The following is a 10,408-nucleotide window of genomic DNA, read 5'->3' on the forward strand; positions in this document are numbered from 1 at the left end:
CCTCCTACATTTTAAGACCCATGTTCAGAGACATCGTGTTGTGTTTCTGATAGAGGACAGCAGCACTTTCTTCCTTTCCCTTGTTTTTCCTCACTTCTCATGCATTTTTCCTCTCCGCCATTTCTAACAGCGGAGGTGCATCCTGATCTTCCAGGATCCAATCTTTCATTGTGCTCCACAGAGGTAGACTGTTGCACCCATGAGGTGTCACAGTGAAACAATGCAAGGATTAGGATCCCAATCTATAGGCCTTAGGTAAAGTTATCCAAGTCAAGAGAGAGGCAGTTTTTTATTTGCTTTTAGTGGCTGGAGCAGGAATAGTAAGGGATTTTATGGTCCATTTCAAAGTCACCCTTGACTTGGTCAAATCACTTGCACTTGACTCCAGCACCTGAGTTGACCAATTAAGATCAATATCTGTTTCACCTGAGCGATGAAAGACACAGAACATGGCTACATGGATGCACTCTACTGAGAGGTGTTTTCTGAATGGCACTTACACATAAATTGGTCTGTGTAGACCCAGCTGGAGTGCTCTAAAAGTTCCCTAGTGTGCTTTCATAAATTCCACGGCCAGAAAGGCCATAAAACTCCCCCCACTCACAAGTTTCCTAGAGCAGATCTTTTTTAAAAAACATCCAGTCTTGATTTAAAAAATTGTCCATGTTAGAGACTCCACCATGACCTTTAGTAAATTTTTAAAAGGTTAACTACCCTGTCTGTTCAAAATGTATGCCTTGTTTCCATTCTCAACTTGTCCAGCTTCAGGTCACTGGATTCTGTTATACTGTTCCCTGCTAGATTGCAAGCCCATTATCATATATTAGTCTCGTGTAGGTGCTTATAGACTGCAATCAAGTTACCCATTAGCTGTTTCTTTGGTAACTCAAATGGATTGGGATTCTTGAGTCTAATCACAATAAGGTGTTTTTCTGAATCCTTCCATCATTCTCATGGCTCTTCTCTGAACCTTCTCCCATTTTGTCAATATCCTTGGATTATTACCACCAGAACTGGACACAGTATTCCAGCAGTGATTGCACCAGTCCCAAATAGAGAGGTAAAAAACTCTACTCCTTCCTGAGATTCTCTTGTTTATGCATCTCAGAATTGCCTTAGTGTGATGCTGTGACAAAAAACAACAAAAACAAAAACAAAAACAAAACAAAAGCAAACACATAATTGAGCGCTTTTGGTCAGCTGATTATCCACCCCATCTCTAATCCTTTTCAGAGTCATTGCTTTAAGACTAACTTACACTCTTTGTTCCTAGGTGTCACATTATTGAATTTTAAAGATCATTGCTGCACCCATGGGGGGGGGGGGGAAATTTGTCCAAAAAGTCTATATAAAGGGGGTCATGTGAGGTGTCACATGAATGCTTATGTTCTACTGATTCTGTATGTGCTATTTGTGTACTTGTATAATATCTATATGAGGAGTTAGAAATATGTACTCTGTGGATGCTGGAGAATTCTCTGTTTGAGACAGAGCAATAGGCAAGAAATGTTCAGCCAGTGGCTATGCTAATTAGCAAGGAGACAATGAATCTCTATGTGCCAGTACACATCTGAGGAATGTGACTGATACCTGCAAACCAGCCAAGGCATAATGGCTGTCAGCATGTGAAACAGAGATAGGTCACTCGACCATGTGTCCTGCTCTGACCAGGGGGATGCCAGGAGAGGTATATATGTGCCATGTGGCACCCTCCATCTTGTCTTCAGTTCAGCTCCTGATCCCAGATACAGCCTTGCAGAGAACAATGAGCTGGAAAGAACCATGGATCCATCCTGACATAGGATGTACACCAGAGACTTATAAGTTAGCAGTTTATAACATCTCTGCTAAGAGCCTGCATTGAGGACTTGGTGATTCAATGTATATAATGTATTCTCCTTAACAACCTTACTCTCATGCTTTTCTTTCTTTTAGTCATAAACTTTTAGATTTTAAATTCTAAATTCTAAAGGATTGGCTCAGTGTGATCTTGTGGGTAAGATCCAGAGTGTAAATTGATTGGGACCTGTGGCTGGTTTCTTGGGACCGGAAGAACCCATTCGGGGTAGGTGAGATTGGGTTCTATAACCCCTCACCTGTGTGTTTGGCCCGGAGCTGATTGGGGCACAGGAAGAGTGGGGGAGTCAGAAGGGTTTTTCTTGTGAGGCTTCTGGCTGGCCAGATTGGCATCTGAAGTGCTCGGTGTGACTGGTTTGTGGACTATTTGGGAAGGTCTCCAGTCTGGGGCAGTAAAGAGCCCCGAGTTTGAGCAATTTGCCCTGAGCAGACGCCTTCAGCTGTGCCCAGACCCGGCACAGTCCGTCACACTAGGTATATACGTTTTAAATGTAGATGTATTGAAATGCAGATTGTTTGCTTGTGCCCCATTTACCAAGTGAACCAGATCACTCTGTGTCAGGGATTTGTCTGTCCTCTTCATTGTTTACTACTCCTCCTCTAATTATTGTACCATCTGCACATTTCATCAGTAGTGTTTTTATGTTTTCCTCCAGGTCACTGATAAAAAGTGTTAAGTACTATGTAGTCAAGAATTGATCCCTGCAGGATTCTGCTAGAAACTGACCCACTTAATGATAATTCCCCATTTTCAATGACATTTCGAGAAGTAAGCCAGATTTCAATCCATTTAATGAATGTCATGTTAATTTTATATTGTTCTAGATTTTTACTCAAATGCCTGAAAGAAATCTAAGTATATTATTTCCACATTATTACCTTTGTCAAGCAAACTTGTAATTACACCAAAAAAGATATCACATAAGTTTAGTAGGATCTATATTCCATAAGCTCATGTTGATTGGCGTTAATTACATTACCCTCTTTTAATTTTGTATTAATTTGATTCCCATGTCAGCAACTCCATTATTTTGCCTCGGATCAGTGTCAGACTGATAGGTCTATAATTACCTGGGTCTTCCCATTTACCCACTTTAAATATTAGTGCAACATTAGCTTTGTTCCATTTTTCTGGAACCTCCTCAATACTCAAAGCTTATTGAAAGTCAACCTTAATGCTCCAGCAACATCTTTAGCCAGCTCATTTAAATCTCTTGGAAGCTCCTTATCCAGAGCTACTGATTTCAAACAGCACTAGACAAAAGCACACTAGGAAACATATACCAGCAAAGTCTGCAATTAATGTGCAACATATTCATGCACTTTAGAAAGAACACCCCCATAGTGTGCATTACTCCACCATGTAGACAAATCCTTAAAGTTTACATGGATTATGAGACCCTGTAATTAAAAGATGATGATAGATGTAAACACAGTCTATTTTTATTAGATAAACCTACAAGTTTTCTTTGTCACCTTATAGATGCACCCAATTTTGGACATCTGGTAAGTGATCTTTTCACACTACTTGAAGTGGCAAGAGATGAGTCCAGCTTCTCTTTCAAACATAAAACATTTACCTACCACTTGCTAAGAAGGGGGAAAAGGAGGGAGATGTTGCCTTATATATTAAAAATGTACACACTTGGACTGAGGTTGAGATGGACATAGGAGACAGACTTGTTGAGAGTCTCTGGGATCGGTTAAAACAAGAATAATGTCATACTAGGGGTCTAGGACCACCTATGCAGGCAGAAGAGGTGGATGAGGCTTTTTTTAAACAATTAACAAAATTATCCAAAGCATGGGATTTGGTAGTGATGGGGGACTTCCATTTAGACATATGTTGGGAAACTAACACAGCAGGGCATAGATTATCTAATAAGTTCCTGGACTGCATTGGAGACAATTTTTTTTATTTCAGAATTTTGAGAAAGCTAGTGGGCGGAAGCTGTTCTAGACTTGGTTTTAACAAATAAGGAGGAACTGGTTGAAAACTTGAAAGTGGAAAGCAGCTTGGGTGAAAGTGATCATGAAATCATAAAGTTCATGAGTCTAAGAAATGGTAAGAGAGGACAGCAAAACAAAGACAATGAATTTCAGGAAGGGAGATTTTAGTAAACTCAGAGAGCTGGTTGGTAAGGTCCAATGGGAAGCAAAACTAAGAGGAAAAACAACTGAAAAGAGTTGGAAGTTTTTCAAAGGGACATTATTTAGGGCCCAAAAGCAAACTATTCCGTTGTATAGGAAGGATAGAAAGTATGGCAAGATACAACCTTGGCTTTAACCAGGAGATCTTACATGATCTAAAAGTCAAAAAGGAGTGTATAAAAAGTGGAAATTAGGTAAAAATTGCAAAGCATGAATATAAGCAAACAGCACAATTTTCCAGGGGAAGATTACAAAGGAAAAGGAACAAAACAAACTCAATCTACTTAGAGAAATAAAGGGTAACAAGACAACATTCTACAAATATATTAGAAACAAGAGGAAGACCAAGGACATGGGAGGTTCCTTGTTCAGTGAAGAGGGAGAAACAATAACAGGGAAACTTGGAAATGGCAGAGCTGTTTAATGACTTATTTGGTTCAGTTTTTGCCAAGAAAATGGATGGTGACAGGATGCCTATCATAGTGAATGCTAGTGGAAATGAGGTAGATTTAAAGTTAAAATAAAAAAAGAACAAGTTAAACATTACTTAGAAAAGTCAGATATCCTCAGGTCACCAAGGCCTGATGAAATGCATCTTAGAATACTCAAGGAGCTGAGAGAGGAGGTATCTGAGCCCTTAGCTAGCACCTTTGAAAAATTATGGAAGTTGGGAGAGATTCCAGAAGACTGGAAAAGGGAAAATATAGTGCCCATCCATAAAAAAGGAAATAAGAACAACCCAGGAAACTACAGACCAGTCAGTTTAACTTCTGTGCCAGGAAAGATAATGGGACAAGCAATTAAGGAATTCATCTGAAAATGTCTGGAAGAAAATAATGTGTTAGGTAACAGCCAACATGGATTTGTAAAGAACAAATCATGTCAAACTAATCTGATAAACTTTCTTTGATAGGATAACAAGTCTTGTGAATAAGGGAGAAGTGGTGGATATGGTATATCCAGACTTGAGTAAACCATTTGATTTGGTTTCACATGACCTTCTTATCAATAAACTAGGGAAATATAACCTAGATGGGGTTACTATAAGGTGGGTGCAAAGCTGGCTGGATAACCGTTCTCAGAGAGTAGTTATTAATGGTTCATAGTCATGCTGGAAGGGCATAACAAGTGGGGTTCCACAGGGGTTTGTTTTGGGGCCAGTTCTGTTCAATATCTTCATCAATGATTTAGATATTGGCATAGAGAGTAGCTTATTAAGTTTGCAGATGATACAAGGAGTTGCATCTGCTCTGGAGGATAGGGTCATAATTCAAAATGATCTGGAGAAATGGTCTGAGGTAGGCAGGGTGAGGTTTAATAAGGACAAATGCAAAATACTCCACTTAGGAAGGAACAATCAGTTTCACACATGCAGAATGTGAAGTAATTGTCTAGGAAGGAGTACTGCAGAAAGGGATCAGGGGTCATAATGGATCACAAGCTAAATATGGGTCAACAATGTGACAATGTTGCAAAAAAAGCAAACATGATTCTGAGATGCATTAACAGGAGTGTTGAGAGCAAGACGTGAGAAATAATTATTCCGCTCTACTTTGCACTGATTAGGCCTCAGCTGACGTATTGTGTCCAGTTTTGGGCACCTCATTTCAAGAAAGATGTGGAGAAATTGGAGAACGTCCAGAGAAGAGCAAAACCAAAAAAAAAGGTCTAGAAAACATAACCTGTAGGGAAGACTGAAAGAACTGAGCTTCTTTACTTTAGAAAAGAGAAGCCTGAGAGGGGACATGATGGCAATTTTCTAGTACCTAAAAGGGTGTTAAAAGAAGGAGGGAGAAAAATTGTTCTCCTTGGCTTCTGATGAAAGGACACAAAGCAATAGGCTTAAACTGCAGCAAGGGAGGTTTAGACTGGACATTAGGGAAAACTTCCTAACTATCAAGGTGGCTAAACACTGGAATAAATTGCCAGGGGAGGTTGTGGAATCTCCATCACTGGAGATATTTAAAAGCAAGTTGGATAGACATTTATCGGGGATGATCTAGATTGTTCTTGGTTCTGCTGTGAGGGCAGTGCACTGGACTTGATCTCTCGAGGTCTCTTCCAGTTCTAGTATTCTATGATTGTATGTTTTCTCCAAAATAAATAACAGGGTATATCACCGGAAGTGATTTTTAATGCTCAAAAAAGGTACAGATTTGAAAGCCACCAGAAACTGGGGTTTGCAAAGGACCAGAATTTAAGCCCCCTATTGTTTGCTTGTAAGCCATTACTCATATGAACAATACCACTCTGCAGAAGAAAGGCAGTATTTTCAATTAACAGAACTGCACAGAACTGGAATTTCCATCTGTCACAGGGTATGCTCACTGTAGTGGTGCCTCCCCTTGTCTGTTCTAGGGGTTAGCTCTCTTCCAAGTCTGATGCTTCCCCTTGCAGTCTTTCTTCCTGTCATCCTCTCTCTCACTTTATGGACTCTCTCGCACACCACAAGCTTCAACTTCCTCTTTGAGACTCAGTCCTCTAACTGGGTCACTATGGATCTGTCTACACTGCACAGTTATTTCAGAATAAGCTATTCCGGAAGAAATATTTCAAAATAAGCTATTTCAGAGTAACACGTCTACATAATAGGGAAGCTTTGAGATTAGTTCAAGGCAGGCTCCCCTAATGTGGGCACGCAATCTCAATTTGGAGCCACAGGAAGCACGAAGGAGTAATTACTCTGAAAGACTCCGGGAAAGAGCTATTTTGAAATAGCAGCAGTGGAGCATCCACACTACTGCTATTTCAAAATAGCTATTTTGGAAGAGGCTTTATTCCTTGTGGAAAGAGGTTTACAGAAGTCAGAATAAGCTGTTCATTGTTTCAGATTTATTTTGAAATAACGGAATTGCTGTGTAGATGCTCACATTGTTATTTGAGAATAATGACCATTATTCTGAAATAATGCTGCTGTGTACAAGCACCCTATGTAGCTTCTCCTTCTGGCCTATGAAGTCTCACTTGACCTGCTGACAGGAGTGGCCTGAGGCAGGCTGCGGCAGCTGGCGCCCCAGGTGGAACGCATGATCGGCGCCCCTGCCTGCACAACCGTCAATGGAGTGAAATCATTGGGCGCCCTGTGTGCCCCATGACATCATCATCAGGCACCCCAGACGCCCTGTTAAAGACGGTGCCCTAGGCGATGGCTGAGTCGACCTATAGTCATGAGCCGCCCCGCCTGCTGCCCAGGCACTCCCACTCTCTCAACGCCTAGTGAGAAACTTTGGCTCACAAGGACTCTAAAACACACAACCAAAGTCTGTTCAGTTCTCAACCTTTCTGTTTTCTCCCTGGGACACTTCCTATCTAGTCTCCCTGGATTTCTCCTACATCATTCTTTTTTCTGGGTAGGCCCTTTTCTCAGAGCCTGTACCTACCCCCTGAGTTCTACTCTTTCCCTATATTGTCTTCTTCTCTCTCCTATGCACAGAGGGTAGCTGCAGATTTCCTCACTACAACTATTTCTGTTGCCAGCTTCCAGCTTTATACTTGCCCAGCCCCTCACTTGCTCAGCTGTGCTCTATCTTCTAATCAGGGGTTGATTCTCCAGCCTAAAGTCCTCGGCTGTGTCTACACTGGGCCACTTATTCCGGAAAATCAGCCGCTTTTCCGGAATAAGCTGCGAGCGGTCTACACTGGCCCTTGAATTTCCGGAAAAGCAACGATGCTCTACTGTACAAAATCAGCCGCTATTCCGGAAAAACTCTTCTGCTCCCGCTCGGGCATAAGTCCTTATTCCGGAACACTGTTCCGGAAAAGGGCCATTGTAGACAGCCCAGTAGTCTTTTCCGGAAAAAAGCCCCGATCGCAAAAATGACGCTCGGGGCTCTTTTCCGGAAAAGCGCGTCTACATTGGCCACGGACGCTTTTCTGAAAAAAGGGCTTTTCCGGAAAAGCAGCCTGCCAATGTAGACACTCCTTTTCCGGAAATACTTATAACGAAAACTATTCTGTTTTAAGCATTTCTGGAAATTCATGCCAGTGTAGACACAGCCCTCATATGTGGCCTGTCTCACTGGCTCGTCTCTCAGCTTCTTTCACCCTTCCAGGGTTAGTGTGGGGTGAACAGCCCATCAACACCATCCTACCTCAAAAATTGCATTTCTGGAAAATGGAATTTCTACAAGGTGCAATGAATTTTAGAAATGCAAAATTTTCCACAGAATGGAGATTGTAATGAAATATTGACTCAAAATAGAGCGTACAAACATTTCTGGAGCTGGGAAACTGGACAGGCAGGCTACTGGGAATGGATCCCAGGGAAGCAGGTAGCTCAGGATCCTGTGGAGCCAGGCAGAGTGGGATGCTGGGAAGTTCACTAAGCTGAAGCACCATGTAAGTCAAGGAGCTGAGAAGCAGCTGGGAATCCCAGGCAGTTGGACAGGTTGGTGGAAAACCAGACAAGGCCAGCCACCATCCCTCATTTCCATTGGAAGTTACGCTGGAATCAACACTTCCTTATAAAACATTGAGATGCCACTGAATCCACATTTTCAGCTGGAAAACCCTTCTATTGGACTTTTTTTTTTTACCAACTCTATAAATTAACAATATGGCCGCCTGACGACACAGACAAAAAGGTGGATGTTTACCCACTCCCTGACAGCACTGTGCCTCTGGTGCACTTAGTCTAACCCTTTTGTAATAACTAAAATGCAAACCTACCCGCTGTGCTATTATTAGTCTTGCTTTTTGGTAAGAACTAAAATAAATGTAAAGCCACCTAATTTGTCTGGACAATATTTTCAGGCATCTCAGATATATTGTAGAATGGGGAAAACATCAAATTTCACAAACTAAGCTCAACTAGCAGATTGCTTTTCGTTCTCTAAGATTGTCACATCTGAAACCAGTTTGAAAAAAAAAATCAGTGCTTGGACTCAGATTTCTTGGGGAGAAGAAAAGCACAGCACTGTGGGACATAGTAGACTTGAGAGTTCAACTGTGTGCAAAAGCAAGGCAAGAAATAAATTCCCAGTCCTCTGGAGGGGTCTTTACTGATGCAAATCCTTCACATGTAACATTAGTTCACTACTGTATGCCACAAACAAACACACAAATACAAAATGTAAAAACAGCACAAGGAAAACCAATTTTCTTTCCATTGCCCTGAACTTGTTTGCTGGAAAAATTAACATTTTAGAGGCTCTCTTTTCCTATGCTTTGGAATTTGTCAGACACTGTTGTTCTTCCACTCTCCCAAGTACATTTGGACCTATGGCAAGCCACATTTTATTTTGATTTGCCAAAAGAATGCACCAGCACTTCTACCAACATGCAAGTAGACCCCTTCCTCATCTACTGCATTGGTCAGTGCACTTTGCAAGTTCTTTAAAGTACTTACTTCACAGCCTGGGGTGCCAGCTAATGTGTGGGATGAACAGGATCTGTAAGCATTTGAACACACCAAGATAGGTAATTCCAGAGCTAATTCTAAAAGCCAACTCAAGTAACAATCCACTTTGTGATTTTTTTTTGGGGCGGGAGGGGTAGAAATCACACTTTAAGGCCAAGTCTGTCTTTACAAGCTGACTATAGTATTAACATATTAGCTGACTCAACTCCATTTTGTGTGAAGGATTGAGAGGAATCGCCTCTAGCTTTTGTCCCTTTAACTCTAATTAAAGTGTACACCAGATTAAATTCAGAATGAAGTAGCCAGGTCGGGCAATCCACTTAAAGTTTAATGGAAGTTAATGATTCATTGATCAAACTCATTTATGTCTAATTAAAGCTTTCCTATACTGGAAAAGGCAAGGGGTAAGTTTCAGAATACACTTCTCTCTCTGCCCTGTGCATGGAAAATTCAATGTCTTTTTTTCAGGCTGGCATAGCTGGGCAACTAGCATGCATATTTAAAATATCATTATTTTAGAGGACTTCACCAAGTGGATGGTGGTTTGCATGATGCTGCCAGATACAATCTTGGTATCCATCTGTAGACAGTCAGATTGTAAAGGAAGTGTGTATGCACCAGCTCCCGGTCACAATGGGCCAGAGACACTAAACAGCAAAGAAATGACAAAACTGTCTTGTGACCCATTTTATCCTTCACATTTAGCTTCCCTGGCCATGAGTTCCCTTACATGCCACATTTCCAAGATATGGATGTTACTCAGTGGCATATTTAATTTTGATGGGCCTCCTGAATGGCCGGGCATGAGGGGAGGGGACAGAGGAACAATTCCTATGCCTGGGTTCACAAGTTCAGAGCAAATATTCTCAAAGTTACAAAGCAAAACTTAGAGATTTTCTTCTAGCTTAGAACACTGGCATTACAAGTGCAATTTATACATGCAGCAACATACCAGCATTTCACAGCGTTTTTAAACACTAAATACATTCTTATAAGATGAATGTCTATTTTGAACAAAACAGGGGTGAGCTGGTTTGGTTT

Source organism: Pelodiscus sinensis, chromosome 3, assembly GCF_052426305.1.
Source record: "Pelodiscus sinensis isolate ZL-2025 chromosome 3, ASM5242630v1, whole genome shotgun sequence".
Taxonomy (NCBI): domain Eukaryota; kingdom Metazoa; phylum Chordata; order Testudines; family Trionychidae; genus Pelodiscus; species Pelodiscus sinensis.